At 45.9% G+C, this 17,083-nt stretch overlaps 1 long non-coding RNA gene and 1 other non-coding gene across 3 annotated transcripts in view; one reads left to right on the forward strand and one right to left on the reverse strand.

The window, feature by feature from the left end:
• Positions 1-16,881, reverse strand: part of LOC100075873 — a 30,897-nt gene extending 14,016 nt beyond the window's left edge. Inside the window, exon 1 of the transcript XR_005659658.1 lies at positions 16,836-16,881. This is a non-coding gene — a transcript (uncharacterized LOC100075873). The remainder of the gene's footprint in view (positions 1-16,835) is intronic.
• Positions 427-3,006, forward strand: LOC103170906. Of its 2 annotated transcripts, none has more exons than XR_486473.3 (3): positions 427-631; positions 1,608-2,233; positions 2,819-3,006. It is a non-coding gene; the product is annotated as an uncharacterized LOC103170906 (long non-coding RNA). The 2 variants fall into 2 exon arrangements; XR_003755979.2 differs by lacking the exon at positions 427-631 and adding an exon at positions 638-727.
• Positions 16,882-17,083: the final 202 nt, after the last annotated feature.

Here is a 17,083-nt window from a genome sequence, read left to right on the forward strand (position 1 = left end):
AGTACTCTGCACACAGTAAGTGCTCAATAAATAGAATCGACTGACTGACTGACTGACTGCCCTAGTTCTGCCATTGAGTACAAGGAACATATGATCCCGTGTAAGCTGGTGAATGCGTGGGATATTGTTAGAGCCACTAGAAAAGCGTGAATTCTGGAAATCTATTTCAATCTTCCCTGGATTTCGCCCCATGCAGATATAGCCTCTCTGTCATGATATCCAAACACTTGTTTCACATTCCACTCCGAGTCAGTAAGTACTAGTTTTCTGGGTGGAATGTGTTATCTGACACTATAGCCCCTCTGGTACACAGAGTTGTTGTATAAACTGTTATGCAACTGTTGGAAAACCCAGGTCCCTTGGCATCTAAAGGAAATGACAGCAAATAAAAGCACTACCCTGTGCCCCTCCCTGAATGAAAAAGACATTTAAGAAGACGGATAATCCGCCGGCCGATTCCGAGCGGTTGTGCAGGCAGGAAGCTGATCGTCTGAAGTTCTGGCTTGAGATGTTGATATCTGTAAGCAGTGTCCTCTGTTCCTGACCCAGACCCAGGGCTGAGTGAAGACTGGGCGTAAGGAGACCTGGGTTCTATTCCTGGATCAGCCTTAGACAGCCCAAGCCACCGTGGGTAAGTCACCATCTGACTGCAGTTCTTCACCTTGTTCCGGGGATCCACCGAGAGTCATTCCTAGGTGGTGGGCAAGATTCGAGGCGATGCGTGCAGGTAAGTCGGCTTTCTGGGATTTGGATGGGTGAGGTAACAGTTCTGTCCTGGAGACCGGCTGCCCTTCTGGCCTTCACCCCCCCACCCATCCCCCACAGGGTGACCAGGGATGAGATGGGACAGAGCCCCCGTGTGATCAATCAGTGGAATTTATCAAGCGCTTACTGTGTGCAGAGCACTGTACTAAGTGCTCGGGAGAGTCCCAGAGAGTTGGCAGACATGTTCCCTGCCCTAAAGGAGCTTACAGTCTAGAGAGGAGCTTACAGTCTGTGTATACCCACAGGGCTTCCTTCTAGAATAGTAAGAATAATTATGGTACTTGTTAAGTACTTACTACATGCCAAGAGCTGGGGTAGATACAAGATAATCAGGTGGGTCATAGTCCCTGTCCCACATGGGGCTTTCCATTTAAATAAGGGGGAGTAGGATGTAATCCCCATTTTGAGGCCCAGAGAAGCGAAGCGAGTTGCCCAAGATCACACAGCAGACGAGTGGCGGAGCCAGGATTAGAACCCATGTCCTCTGATCCTAGGCCCGAGCTCTTTCCACTAGACCACTCTGTGTCCCACTAGGCCCCGCTGCTTCACGCTGCTATAGTAGTAACCTATCCCGCTCTCTCCCAACATGGGCAACGGTCAGGCTGTATCTTTGGAGGAAACTATTGTCTCGCGACAGAGCACGATGAAGAAAATGATGAACTATCTGAATTCCTCAGTCCAGGCAGAACATTCATTTACAGCTCTGGAGAGGTGGTATCTCTTGGTTTTTAAAACCCATGTTTGGTCAATGGGGACATCTTCTGCCGCTGGATGAACAGAAAACAAGCTTTTATTAGTTTTGGAACATTTCAATCCACTGTGTTGTTTTGTTTTTTTTCCAGGAGTTCCAGCCAAAAAAGGCTGCACCCAATTTCTCTGGAGTTTCTCCAAATTGTAGGAGTTGAGGCAACAAATCTCTACAGAGAGCTGGGAATATTTAAAGCAGGCAGAGGGATAAAGAGCCCGCAGAGGAAGGACAGAAGAAAGCTGTCTTCTCTCCTGCTCTGTTAACTTGGGGATCCAGGTGGGGATGCATTCCTGATTTGTCAGCAGTGAGGGTGTGAAAGGTATTTCCTTGGCTTTCCCCATCTTTCTATTTCACAGATGCTCGGTTTCCTGGATACGGTCCACCCGGTGTATCCAGCCATCGGGGTGATCCTGGTGGTCCTCTCGCTTGTGTTGGTGGCCCTGTGTCTCAATCTGCACAGAGCCCACAGAAACGGGCCCGATGTGGAGAGACAGCGTCACGCAGGGGGTGGAAACCGGGTCTGGTGGATTCGGCCCCGGCCGCTTCACACGGTAGGACCCTCTAGGGGTCTTCATCACCACCACCACCACCACCATCACCACCATGCTGCTCACAACACTCACCATGCTCGCCATCACCCGCATCACCACCCTCACAAGGCTCACCGCTGAAACCCACATCCCGGAGCAGGTTTCCGCCTCTCCTCAGTGCCTGGCACAGGTAATGGATCTTGGCCTCTGAGAATGCGATATGTGTTTCCTGGAGCAAGTTGAGAGGGAACTTTCCAAAAAGGGAATGTGTCTACCTCTATGTGCTCTGGACAATTAGTTTATGTCTGGGCAAGTTACATTGCCTCAGATCCTTGATGATATTTTATGCTAGTTTCTGCTGTGCTGTGGAACGTGTGTGTGTGTGTGTGTGTGTGTGTGTGTGTGTGTAGGTGTGTACAGAGATATAGAGAGAGTACATGGGTGTAAGTAGTTAGATCTATATACAGAGATCTAGATCTCATTTTGTACAGCTCTAGAGCTTCTACACAACTTGGGACTCCGTTTAATGAGCGATAATCTTAATGACCTGGACTTTTGCGTAACCATGGGGATGAGGACTGTACTTAACAATAACGGGCTGTTGACAGTCTTTCAAAAAAGACAGGACACCATTGTGGAAAGCAGGGCTGCTTGTTCAAACACGTTGGGCATTTAAAGAAAGGAAATCTAAAGGCGTGCTGCTGAATTTCTAACTCACTGCATGAGTTAAACTTTGGGCTCCGCTGACCCACCCAATGGTTGTTTCTTCTTATAGGAAGAACAATGCAGGAAAGACTGAAGTCGTTTGGAGTTGACATCCGCTTACTTTGACACCTGAGATGAAGAACTAGGAATGGGTAGTGGGGGAGAAGCCCGGGGCGGGGGAGGTGTTGCAACTGTATATGACAATGAAGATTTATAAAAGCAAAGTAAAATGGTATGTAACCACACTTACATGTGAAACAATTGCTGTTTCAGGTCTTGGAGATGCTTATCTAAATTTCACTTCTCTAGGGAGGAGAATAGAGGAAAGCTGTGTGGGCTAGTAGATAGAGAGCAGTGACTTTGATTTTTCACTCTTCCCTGGGGATGGGAGCAGTCTCTATGGCCACTAGCAGAGAAGCTTTGTTTGGCTGCTTCACAGTCAGCAGAGCAAGGTTCTTGTAGCCAAGTGAATCGGCAGTTGTTCAATGCCTCCAATCCATTGTGCCAAACTGTCTCGCTCACGGAACAGGGGGGAAAATTGTTTTTTCCCTTTTCCCCACCCCACCCCCCCAGCCCCCGCCGAGGGAAACCTGGGCGGAGACCCCTAGGACACCTCTCCTCAATTCACCCTCCTCCATGAGTTTACCACAGCCCATTCCCTCCCACTCTTCCTACTCGACCAGTGTGAATTGGGCTCACTGTTTGGGTCTCTGGCATCCTGCTGTTCCTAGGATGTTTGCAAAAGCTGATGTGAGGTCCACAAAGATTGCTTCTGTCATTGCCAATATCACTTTCTAGACCAATTTTTTTCTCATTTTTGCAGAATTCCATTCTTCCTGATCCTACCAAAGTAGTAGATGTTGGGGAAATATCTTTCTTCCCCCATCATGAAGTCCCACAGCCTTGCCCTGCTGTCGGACAATGGCATCTCAGCCATTTAGCCGCACACCGACCTATTAACTAGTACCTCTTCCCCTTCCATGAATGGGACATTGACATGTCAAGATGGATATTTGTCTTATGAATTACCCAGAATTGACCTGCTCCTATTTACTCTCCATTACCAGTAGTAGGAGGAGAAGGAGAAGGAGGAGGAGGAAAAGGAGGAGCAGGAATGATATTTATTGATTGTAAGCTCTCTGAGTGCAGGGAACGTGTCTATCAACTATGTTGTACTGTACTTTCCCAACCACTTAGTACAGTGCTCTGCACACACTAAGCATTTGGTTGAATGAATGCCTACTGAATTCAGTGCACTGTACTAACTTCTTGGAAAATAGAATAGAAACGTAAGACACATTCCCTACTAATAAGGAGCTTACATTCTAACAGGAGAGAAAGACTTAGAAACAGTGAATATGCTTCAATGCGCAAGTGCTGAAGATGGGCAAAAACAAATACGTAAGGGCAAGAGGAGGCTGAAGGTGTACTGATAATTAGCTGGAGAAGGTCTGTTAGAGGAGGTGGAATTTTAGGAGGGCATTGAAAGTGGGGAGAGCTGAGGTCCGGTGGATATCGGCAAAAGGGAATTCCAGGCTCCAGGGACAATGTGACCCAGGAGTTGAAGGGGTCGAGCCGAGAACAGGATACAGGTAGGAGGTGGGCCTGGGGAGGAGTGAAGAGTGCGAGGAAGAGAGTAGTGGGTGAGGAGAGTCGATGAGGTAGAGAGAGTTGATGGAGAACCTTGAAGCCACAGTGCACATCGTTAAGGTATCTCTGCTGGATGTTTAGGAAACTACAGTCGAGAAGAAGGCAGACTTTCAGTTGCTTGATGCTAGTTGTTTGGAAGAGATTATTCGTAACAAAAGGATTTTCTTCCTAATTTCAGAATTTAGTTTCAATATTTTCTCAGGTGGGGGAAGGTTGGCAGCAGAGGAAATGGGGGAGGGTTGAGGCCTGTAAAAGAAATCATTCCAAATAGATCTTAGGCTTGTCTGATAGTCTGTTCATGCCTCAGGCCTGTTGGCATACTTGCCTACCTGCCTAAGTGAGGCGTAGGAGGCAAATGTCTAGAAAACACTCAGCGGCCCTAGACAGAAAAGTGATAGAAGAATACAAACTATTCTAAGAATCATGTTCGATACTTATTGGGATTTCTAAAACACCTTCCATCTAAAAAGTTCCATCACAATTAAATTTACTGAGTGCTTGCTGAGTGCAGAACACTGTTCTAAGCACTTGGGACAGTAAAATACAACAATATGACCCAGTTGGTAGGCACAGTCCCTACAGTCTAGAGGGGGAAACAGAGGTTAGTATCAAGAAATATATTCCGAATATGTACATAAGTGCCGTGGGGCCGAGGGAGGATTGAATGAAGGTAGCAAGGGCGTATTCGCTATGTTCATCTGACCCTCGACACTTTCTCTGACCTCCAGCAGTCTCTGCATAGCCTAGGCAGGTGCACTCTTCTCTCTAGTCCTAGCAGGGTTCCGTGTTCCCAAGAGGGGGGAGTATTCTGCAATAACATGGCCGTAGCGCAGTGCCGACTCTATGAATGTTCTGTTCTCTGCCCCACCCACCCACTCAGGCTGTGTTTTGACCTAGCTTTTGGCTTGAAATGAGTAGGGTTTATTTTTTCTTTCCCAGGGCTTTGGATTCTCCATACTCCCTTAGCAGCTTTTTCTTCCCCTAAACCCATTGCCCCGCCCGCATTATCTGGTGGAAATGAGACCCTTGTGAACTGAAGCGAATTGTCAGATGTTCTCCAAGGTGTCACCTGACTTCCCCTAGCAAGAAGGACTTGTGATTTCTCAGAATTCTATGAGAAAGGCAGGAAATCCTCCATTTTCTTTATCTCACCAGCCCGACCGTTTGAACGCTGTTCTTCCGGAAAGGAGGGAAGTAGAAAAAAAAGAAAATGGGAAAAGCCAACAGCTTTGCCTTGCAGGGTGGTGCGTCTGCCATGCAGAGAGACTGAAAAAGCTGAATATCACCATGACTCATAGGAACAAAATGTTCCTTTTTTTTAACCTTTTGTTCTTTTGAAGAAGGATAGGAGGGAGGGTGGAAAGGGTGTTGGGAGAGAGAGGCACACTACAGTCTTCATAACTCTCTGAACTGGAAAATGCTGAGCAATTCTCTTGGGTTCTCTGGCTTTTCTGTGTTTCTTTAGTTGGTTCCACAGTGTCAAAGCAAAGCAAAAGAGGGTAGATTCCTATAGTTTTGGGGATATCAGGTTATAGACAAAGTACAGAGGGTTAAAATCGGGCAGGTTTTCCTACTCCTCAAGAAGGAGTCAGAATCTCTTCCTCAACAGCCTAAGGACAGAAAAGAAGAGAGGTCAGGGTTGGAAAGGTAGATTTGGTAGTCATCTGCATAATAACAATAATGATAATAATGGTATTTGTTAAGCACTTACTATGTGCCAAGCGCTGGGGTAGATACAAGGTAATCAGGTTGTCCCACGTGGGGCTCACAGTCTTAATGCCCATTTTACAGATGAGGTAATTGAGGCACAGAGAAGTTGTGACTTGCCCAAAGTCACACAGCTGACAATTGGCGGAGCCGGGATTAGAACGCACGACCTCTGACTTCCAAGCCCGTGCTTTTTCCACTTAGCCACGCTGCTTCTCTGATGGTAGTTGAAGCTGTGGGAGCAAATGGGTTTTCCAAGGGAGTGGGTGTAGATGGAGCTTGTTATGGGCAAGAAACGTATCTATTGTATTGTACTCTCCCAAGAATTTAGCAGTGTTCTGCACACAGTAAGCACTCAATAAATACGACGGAATGAATGAATGAGAATAGAGGGGGACCCAGAACTGGGCCTTGAGGGATCCCCACAGTTAGGGGGTGGGAGGCAGAGGAGGACTCGACTAAAGAGACTGAGAAGGAGCAGCCAGAGAGATAGGAGGAGAACCAGGAGAGGACAGTATCGCTGAAGCCAAGGTTAGATAGTGTTTCCAGGAGGAAGGGGTGGTCCACAGAGTTAAAAGCTGCTGAGAGGATTCAGATGAAGTAAAGGCCATTGGATTTGGCAAGAAGGAGGTCTTTGGTGACCTTGGAGAGGGCCGCTTCTGTGGAATGGAGGAGGTAGAAGCCAGATTGCAGGGAGTCAAGGATAGGAGAAAATGCTAATGAAAAAATAAATCGTCTCCCCACCGTGTCCTGGACTCTGACCCAGGGCTAAGTACAATGGACCGAAGCTCCAATCTTCAACTCCGTGAGGTTCTGATTCTGTTCCAGTGAGGTAAATACCAGCAAATGAGCAGCATGGCCTGGTGGATAGCACCTGGGAGTCAGAAGGACCTGGGTTCTAACCCTGACCTCGCTACTTTTCTGCCGTGTGACCATCACTGTGCCTCAGTTACTTTATCTGGAAACTGGGGTTTAAGACTGTGAGCCCCATATGGGATATGGACTGAGTCCAACCTGATTTCTTTGTATCTACCTCAGCACTTAGAACAGTGCCTGGCACGTAGTAAGTGCTTAAAAATACCATATAAACAAAACAAAAAAAGAATGAGGACTTGCAAGTTTTGGGTCATTCCTGAGCTACAGTGACCTTTAGGAATGGCAGGCATAACAAATCCCAAAGGGTTTGCCCCTAGGATATTTGCCTTGTTAATGTCTAGAAATGAAGGCAGGCTGCAACCTCTGGACCTTTATTTCAGGTCACTGCTAACAACGTTTCTCTTCTCCTTGCTTGAATTCCCTGATAGCAGAACTAATGATGCTAAAACATGCTAATCTGGGGAAAGGTAAATTAGCCTACTGCTGGCAATAATTAGGATACCAGAGAGTTCAAGGATTCTAGCAATAGAAACCCAGCAGAAACTAAAGTAAATGCCAAATTATTTGGAAGAAAGCCCAGAGAAAGCTTTTAGAGAGAAAAGAGCCAAAACCCAGAATCAGAACTGAAGCTTAAAGCCAGCAGCAGGGGACCGGTGTACAGCTCCAAGAGATCCAGGGCGATTAAAGAATTAGAACTGGGGAACTGAGTCTTTCATCTTGCATGCTTTGGGAAGGGGAGATGTTGGGGGGTGGAGGGCAAGGGGGAAAGAGGGGAGAGTCCCATTTGTGTCTCCCCCAGGGAGATAATCCAGGATCCTGGTGGTTCTGGGTCAGCGTGGCGTAGTGGAAAGAAGATGGGCCTGGGAGTTAGAAGATCATGGGTTCTGATCCCAGCTCCACCATGTGTCTGCTGTGTGACCTTGGGCAAATCACTTCACTTCTTTGTGCCTCAGTTATCTCATCTGTAAAATGGGGATTGAGACTGTGAGCCCTATGTGTGACAGGAACTATGTCCAACTTGATTAACTTGTATCTACCCAAGGGCTTAGAATAGTGCTTGGCACCTAGTAAGTGCTTAAAAAGTATCATAATTATTATTATTATTTACCTATAGTCCCACTTGGTACAGTGCCAGTTCCACAGGGTAAGCAGGTTTGGAGACACGCACTTAGGTAAAGGGTGCTGAGCCTTGACTCTAGAGATTGTGCTCGCTTACTGCTCATTTCTATAAAGCTCTCTGGAGCCAGAAGGCCACACTTTAGGTCAGGTCAGTTTGCATCTCTAAGGTGCCTCTGAGTTACACTCGAGAGGGGTATAAACAAAACTTCCCAACACCGAGAAAAGTTCAAATTCTCCAACCCGTCTGAAAGGTACAGGGATTCACACATCTGTCCCAAGTTACACAGTAAATTGTTCCAGAATCAGAAAAATAAACCACCATCCCCGAATTCCCATCCAAGATTTAAATGATTAACGGCTTTCAAATTAGACTAGAATTGGATTGACATCTTTAGACCGGAAGCTCCCTGTGGGCAGGGAACCTGTCTACTAACTCTGTTATAGTGTACTCTCCCAAGTGCTTAGTACAGTGTTATGCACACGGTAAGCACTCACTAAATCTGATTGATGGATGGATTGATTGAATTAGGCGGGACAGGGTTGGGGCCTCAGGGAGCTGGGAAGAAAAGGGAGTGAGGGAAGAAAGAAGGGGCAGGACACAGAGGTAAGAAACAGCGAGAAATGGAAAGAAGGGAAGGCTGATAAAGTGAGACGGGTAGAGTGGAGAGGGGAGTGTGGGAAATGGCGAGAAGAGACGAAGCAGGGAGTTCCATCTTCCACTGCTGCTGCTACCAACTGAGAAGAAGAAATGGATCCAACAGCACGATTCAGAATGGGCCGCTTTAGCCAGGGCTGTTGTGCCCCGCCACCAATTCCTCCTGGGTGACACATCCTCTTACGTGAAAAATGGTGGTCCACCTGACTAGCCCATCCTGAACCCTGTTGCCCCTGGATAAGGAGGTACATTATTAATAATGTCGGTATTTAATAATAATGTTGGTATTTGTTAAGCACTTACTATGTGCCAAGCACTGTTCTAAGGGCTGGGGTAGCTACAGGGTCATCAGGTTGTCCCACACGAGGCTCACAGTCTTAATCCCCATTTTACAGATGAGGTAACTGAGGCACCGAGAAGTTAAGTGACTTGTCCAAAGTCACATAGCTGACAGGTGGCGGAGCGGGATTAGAACCCATGACCTGTGACTCCTAAGCCCGCGCTCTTTCCACTGAGCCACGCTGCTTTAGAGTGGCATTCGGTGTGCCAAGTACCATACTAAGTGCTGAGGTAGATACAAGATAATCAGGTTGAACACAGTCCCTGTCCCTGTCTGAGGGGAAGGAAGAGCAGGTAGCGTGGCCTTCTGTCCTAGAGAAGCAGCATGATCTAGTGGGCTGTGTGCAGAACAATGTACTAAGTGCTTGGGAGAGTAAAATACAATGATAAACAGACACATCCCCGGCTCACAGCGAGTGGCCTAGTGGAAAGAGCGCAAGCCTGGGAGTCTGAGGACCTGGGTTCTAACCCCAGCTTTGCCAACTGCTTACTCTATGATCTTGCGCAAGTCACTTAACTTCTCTGTGCCTCAGTTTTCCTGTTCTCCTTCCAACTTAGACTGCGAGCCCCATGCAGGACAGGGACTGTGTCCAACCTAATTAACCTGTATCAACCCCAGCGCTTAGAACAGTGTTCGAATAATAATAATCGTAGTATTAAGCGCTGACTGTGTGCCAAGCACTGTACTAAGAGCTGGGGTAGATAGAAAATAATCAAGTCCCACACCGGGCTCACAGTCTAAGTAAGAGGAGGAACGGGTGTTGAATCCCCGTTTTGCAGGTGAGGAGACTGAGGCACAGAGAAGTTAAGTGATTTGCCCAAGATCACACAGCAGGCATGTGGTGGAGCTGGGATTAGAGCCCAGGTCCTCTGATTCCCAGGCATGGACTCTTTTCACAAGGCCATGCTGCTTCCACTAGGCCACATAGTAAATGCTTAACAAATACCACTAAAAAAGCCCCCAAGAAACCCCCTCCCCCCCAAAAAAATAGATTGTGAAGGTTAGTAGTAGGACAATGTTATAGCATCCATGAATAATGAAATCCTGGAGGAATTGTAACAGTTACAAGAGGAGGTTGAAAAACAAACAATAATAGGCAGGAGGAAAGAGTGGGACACATTTTAAATAACATCACATCTGTGCAAGGTATCAAAAGTAAGAGAAACAAGTCAGTCAGGCTAGCCTAAAGGGCAGCGAAGACCCAGTTTGGCATTCTCTCACTGTCACAGGAAGGAATTCTGACAGACTTCCTGAAAATCAGTCCAACTTCTTGGTTTATGCTATTCTCTGAGGGCTGGGTCAAAGGCCCCAAGAAGATGGTGCTTCACATCTTGGCAGCAGTGTTTATGAATAGTGCAGGAAATCTGGGAATAATAACAATATAATAGACACATTCCCTGTCCACAATGAGCTTACCACCACCCACCCCCCCGGCCCCCCAGCCTAAGTCGTTTTAGGAGCACCAGGACCCCCTGTTACCTCTACTAGGTCCTAAAATCCCTCCAGTTCTGCCCTTCCTGAAAGGGTGTCTTGAGGGCCTTCTACCTACTGCACCCAAGAATCTACACCCCTATCATTTACCCCACTCCTTATCTGAGGGCCAGGTGACTCCTTGAAGGCGAGGGAGTTACTGGGGACAAGCCTACCAGCCCCCCTTCCAGGACTGGCTATAGGGAGCTCTGGGAGAAAGTACTCCTTTTTGTGCCCACGGCCATGGATTCCCAGATCCACATGTCTGCTCCGGACCCACAGCTTCTCTTTCAGCCCTGCCGGAGGCCAACATCAAGATCTGAGACGTCAACAATTTGTAATGATTTCTTTAATTTGGTAACAATAAAAATAATGTGGCTCAAACCGCCTTTCTCTAGATCTAATACCTTCCTCCACCCCCATCCTCCCTGGACCTTCTGTATTTCCCTGTAGACATCCCAGGGCTTGCATTCCCTAGTCAATCAATGGTATTTATTGAGTGCTTACTGCAGTTAGAACACTGTACTAAGCACTTGGGAGAATCCAATAATACAGAATTAGCAGACACCAGAACGAGCTGGTCCTTTCCCCTCAACTCTTGGGGCATCCCAGATTCCAGTCTCACCCTCTCTGATTCCTTTGGATGCCAGAGTTTCTAAAGTGTCCCTTGTCCCGCTCAGGGGCAGGAGCATCGCTCCTCGGGAGTCCTAACCGCTGGAATTTGAACCTGTAGGATCATCTCCGATCCCTCCTTGTGCCCATCCAGAGCCACAGCAACGAGCTTCTCTGTACCCTACTTTCCCAATCGCATGGCTCTCAACCTCTCACCTCATAAAAGGCTCGTGCTTTTTCCACTAAGCCAAGATGCTTTCATGTATGACAATGTGACTGTCTCTGGCTGCATGGGAGCAGGGCCCAGAGTGATGAAGAAACTCTCAATCAACTGTATTAAGTGCTTACTGTGTTCAGAGAACTATACTAAGGTCTTGGAAAAATACAATAAAACAGAGTCGGTAGACACACTCCCTGACCAAAACAAACTTACAGTCTAGAGGGGGAGACAAATATTAATCTAAATAAATAAATTACAGATACGTACATAAGTGTTGTGGGACTGAGGGAGGTGTGAATGAAGGGAACAAATCTAAGTACAAAAGTGACACAGAAGGGAGTAGGAGAAAAGGAAATGAGGGCTTAGTTGGGGAAGGCCTCTTGGAGGAGATGAGCTTCTAATAAGGCTTTAAAGGTGGGGAGAGTGATCGTTTGTCAGATACAAAGAGGGAGGGCGTTCCAGGCCAGAGGAGGACATGGATGATGTCGGGGATGAGATAAATGAGATCGAGTTACAGCGAGTAGGTTAGCATTAGAGGAGAGAACTGTGCCGACTGGGTCGTAGGAGGGGTGGTAAGGTGACTGAGTGCTTTAAAGCCAATGGTAAGGAGAACAGCATTCTCTTAGAACAACATTCAACCCTGGAGAATCTCCACAAGTCTACTCCCTCATAAGCTCTTCCCTTGCAGCACATAAATGTGGAAAGTTAAGGGTGAATGAGTGGTTGACAAAGGAAGAGAAAGATAAACAGGAAAACACAGAGATTCACCAGCCTCCAATGCTCCTACCTCCTTTCTCCCAAATACTTGATGGTCATACTAGTTATTTAATTAAGGACTTCCCTGAAAATCCCCTTTTCTTCCTTGAGGGTATCCTCCCCTTCCCCTCCCCTTTTCCTCTGATTCCCAGGAAGTTCTGCTTCTGTAAGCCTACTCCTGTACCTCACACTCCATCTGATCTCACCTCATAAAAAAATTTATTCTCACCCTTCTCTCCTCTCTCTGTGATAATTTCAACCTTTCCTTCTCCCCTGATTCCTTCCTATCAATCTTCTAGCATGCTTGTCTCCCCTATTTTAAAAGTAACATCTCTCAACCCTGCCTCCATCTCTAGTGATCAACTTTCTCCCCGACCTTTTCCAAATTCCCTGATCCTGATTAGCTTGTATCTCCCCCAGCACCTAGAACAATGCCTGGCACATAGTAAGAGTCGAACAAGTACCATTTAAAAGAGAAAAAAAAAGCGCAGAAGACTTGATAGTCTCCTAGGTCAGTTGCAGTTATTGCTCCATTCCAGTAGGGTAATTTTTCTTTTCTTACCACTTTTTCTTACCACTTTCACTTGGGTAAATAAAAGTTCAATTTCCATCCAAGAGACCACTTGTTCCAAGAAAACCATTCCGATGCGAGGGGAAATCGGCCATAAAAGTTAATTAAGATTCCAAATATTATGCCTAAGGCGTTCCTGTCCCTACAGACTAATTTGAAATCTTTTGAGGAATCCTGTGAACTACAGCATGCTTGGCCTAGGGAAATTGTTTGGGCTGTTTCCTTTTTCTAACTCTTGCCAAAACAGGCAGTTCCTGGATTCTGGGAAACTCTTCTGGATTCTTAGCACTACAGAAACATCTGCAGTGAGCTAAGGGGCTCAGAAGCAGGCATATCACTAACCAGGGAGAGAGCACAACTAAAGGACAATGGAATGAAGTCGACACTCCCTTTGACAGCCTGAACTGCAGAGCCAGGTCAGAATATCTTCCCCATTTTTCCAGTGCTTTGGAAATGAACGGGATTTTGATTCAGAAGAGAGAGCATGAGTGCCCTAGCAATTGGCTTAGCCTGCAGTTTGATTGCTGTTGGCGTTCTCACCGTTTTTCTGCTCTGTTGTTCAGGCTGCAACAAGACCACCGAAAATCAGCATCAAGACAGGATCCCTCATTTTTCCGTGGCCATCTCTCAACATGCCTCTTCTCTTTATTCAACTCATGATCATGTTTATGGCAATCATCATTCATCCTCTGTCCCCCGTGACTTCTGTTCTGTTATGCTAGATCCTCCCCCAAGCTACTCACAAGTCATGGGCACCATGTTGGATTACTGTGGGGAAGCTGGGGGTTTGGGAGAAGTGTCTTGTGGAGGAGAAGCTTTTGACAAAGACGCTGTCCCTACCCACTGAAAATTCATGTGTGAGTCTGAATATAGCCTTGCCCACTTTCCAGCCATGTCTAATTCCCAGGGAATAAAGACTTAGAGGCAACGTTTTTTGTCCTCATCCCCACAAAACGGTCTCATGAGATGATAGCCTTTGAGATGGTTTCATCGATCTTCCCGAGGGAGCCAGGTGGGCTGCCTGAGATGATGCGAGGGGTCCAGATGCTTCTGAGGATGCTAAATTGCAAGTCCGGAGATCAACAGGGCTCAGCTCTGAGCTGCTTAATGAGGCAGGCTGCCAGTCTGGGTTGACCTGAAGCCCCAGGAGGTCAGACCAATTTACATTCCTGGCATTGCAAAGTTTTTGCTAGTTGTTTCGGGGTAGCTTTCCAGGGATTGAAACTGAGCGACAAAAGAAACACAATCCTGAGATTTTTTTTCAGTTCCAACTTATCCCGTATTGCAAGAAGTTTCTAAGTATCTCTGACCCTAAACCATTCACTGTGATTGAACTATCTGTATAAATGGGCTTTCCTTCAAGAAGAGGTCTTTAAGGTAACTGTTCAAATGTATTGCTTCAGTTGCGAGTGCTGCTGCTTGGCTTGCTTCGTGCTGTGTGTGTATTGGAGGGGAGGTGGGAGGGGAGAGAGAGAAGGGAAGAGGAAGAATGAGACGAAAAGGGGGGCGGTCTCCCTCAGCCACCTGGAACTTGGGTGTAGTGTCACTACAACCCAGTACTTTTTGCAAGCTCCTATCTGGCCACAACCCCATTTCAGAGGGCATGTCATGTCATGTAAAATGCTATACGCAGTGTTCTAATCCCTGTGTGGGACAGGGACTGTGTCCAAACTGATTAGCTTTCATCTACTCAGTGTTTAGAACAGTGCTTGACACATAGTAAGCACTTAACAAATGCCATTATCAATATTATTATTACTAAATGCTTTTGAGAGGTTTCCTTTGCTGCTGGCAGCTATAGCGCAGCTTGTGTCTAGTAATTTAAGGTGACCAGGTTTTCAGTCACCAAAGAAGGAAGGAGGAGGGATCTCCAAGGGCCAAAAAAAAGGATGAGACAACCAGCGTCTCTACAGTCTTATTTTTTTACCTATTCTATGTCTGGCAAATTGGGTGTGTCTGTCTTCCCCATTAGATTAAAAGCTCCTCAATGACAGCGGTCATGTCTTTTACTTTTATTGTATATTCTCAAGTACCTAGAATATCGCTCTGCTCCCAGTAGACATTCAGTCAATAAATATGGTTGATGATGTTACTCGTGAAGGGAAGGGGAGACAGTGTGGCCTAGTGGGAAAAAAAAAGCATGGGCTTGGGAATCAAAGGACCTGGGTTCTAATTCCAGCCTGGTTCTAATTCCAGCCTGGCTGCTTACCTGCTGTGTGACCTTGCACGATTCACTTAACTTCCTTGTGCCTCAGTTTCCTCATCTGTAAAATGGAGATTAAATATCTGTTCTCCCTCCTTCTTAGACTGAGAGCCTCATGTGAGTGGGACAGGGACTGTGTCTAACCTAACTATCTTGACTCTACCCCAGCATTTAGCATAGTGTCTAGCCCATAGTAAGGACTTAATAAATCCTACTGTTATTATTTTTATAAAGGTCAAAAGGGTGGAGAGAAAGGGAAGGAAGGAAGGGGTAATGGGAAATAGATATTATAAATTATTCATTTAAATTAATATCTCTTTCCCCTTCTAAACTGCAAGCTCACTGTGGGCAGGGAATGAGTCCGCCAACTCGGTTGTATTATACTCTCCCAAGCACTTCATACAGTGCTCTGCACATAGTAAGCACTCAGTAAAACCAAAGATTGATTGATTGCTCTGCACATAGTAGATGTCAATAAATACGATTGATTGATCGGCTACCACTGTCACCTAAGTGTAAGTGCTGTCAGAAGCAGTGGCAGCCAACTTAGCTGAGCTGGTCCTTCCTGGATCATTCCTTGGGGTTTCTGGCAGAGAACAGAAATAAATCATTCCAGACTTGCCAAAAGTCCAAAGAATGACCCATGAAGGGCCAGTTGAACTGTGCACCGATGAGGAGAAAAAGGAAGAGCGAATGAACTTAGGTAAATGTGCAGGGAAATAGTAAGCTTACAGGCACATGTTGTTCCAGTCATGGAAAATATGAGTGAGAAGCAGCATGGCCTAGTGGAAAGAGCATTAGGGGCTTGACTGTCAGAGGACCTGAGTTCTAATGCCGACTCCACCACTTGTCTGTGTGTGTCTTTGGGCAAGTCACTTCACTTCTCTGTGCCTCAGTTATCTCATCTGTAAAATGGGGCTTAAGCCCGGGAACCTCATGTGGGACATGAACTGTGTAAATACCCCAGCGCTTAGTCCAATGGCTGCCACGAAGTAAGAGCTTAACAAATGCCGCTTTAAAAATGTCATCCAGCGCAATCCCTGGATGACAAAGCCTTCAGCACTTGGCTGGCTCACATGAGAGCAGTAAGAAGGATTTAAACTGGATCCAGAGAGTGAGAGAAGCTAATTAAAACATTGTCAGAATCATAGTTTTTTAAAGCTGTTAAACAAACCTTGAGAGATAGCCAATTCTCTACAACATGAATTGCAAGTCTGTAACTCATAAATACAGTGAGAGGCTCCAACTGAGCTATGAACTTATTGTGGGCAGGGATTGTCACTTTATTTTTGTATCATACTTTCCCAAGCACTTAGTACAGTGCTCTGCACACAGTAAGCACTTAATAAATACAATTGAATAAATGAATTTAATTAGCAAGTTTAAAATGAATTAATTCGTCATTAAACTAACAGGTGATCAGAAAACCATAAAAAACTTCTATTACATACTTAAATCTAACTCAGATATCAAAATATTTGCTTGGTGTATAGTAGTTCAATCAATAAAAATAATTTGTTGCTAAATTTCTTTGTGGTTTGTAATATTTATAAAGATGGCAATGTTTCGTAAAGGTTGCTCAGTTACTGTATTATCTGAATACAACTAAAAACAGATTGGATGGAAAATAATGCAGGTGATACTACAGTATACTGGACATCAAATTTTTTAAGTTGTCATGCAATTAAGTCCTCAGAGAGTGCCCATGAGGAGTATTTCTCTCTTCTGAAAACTCTGAAGTTGTCTGAGGGGACTTGAGAACTTTAATATCAACCCTCAAACCGAATTTCATCCCTGAAACAGTCTTTGAAACTTGGTCCTTAAAAAGTAAGCAACATGGCCTAAGTGAAAAGAATACAGTCTGGGAGTCAGAGGACCTTGAGTTCTAATCCCAGCTCTGTCACTTACCTGCTGTGTGATCCTGGGCAAGTCACCTCACTTCTCTGTGCCTCCGTTTCTTCATCTGAAAATGGGTATTCAACACCCATTCTCCCTCTCCCTTAGACTGTGAGCCCAGTGTGAGACAGAGACGATGTCTGACCTGGTTATCGTGTATCTACCAGTGCTTGGAACAGAATAAATACTTAACAAATACCATTATTATGATGATTAACTTTGTCCTTGAAACTTGGAGCTCATCATGGTTTTCATTGCTT

Source organism: Ornithorhynchus anatinus, chromosome X5 (genome assembly GCF_004115215.2).
Source record: "Ornithorhynchus anatinus isolate Pmale09 chromosome X5, mOrnAna1.pri.v4, whole genome shotgun sequence".
In the NCBI taxonomy this organism is placed as follows: domain Eukaryota; kingdom Metazoa; phylum Chordata; class Mammalia; order Monotremata; family Ornithorhynchidae; genus Ornithorhynchus; species Ornithorhynchus anatinus.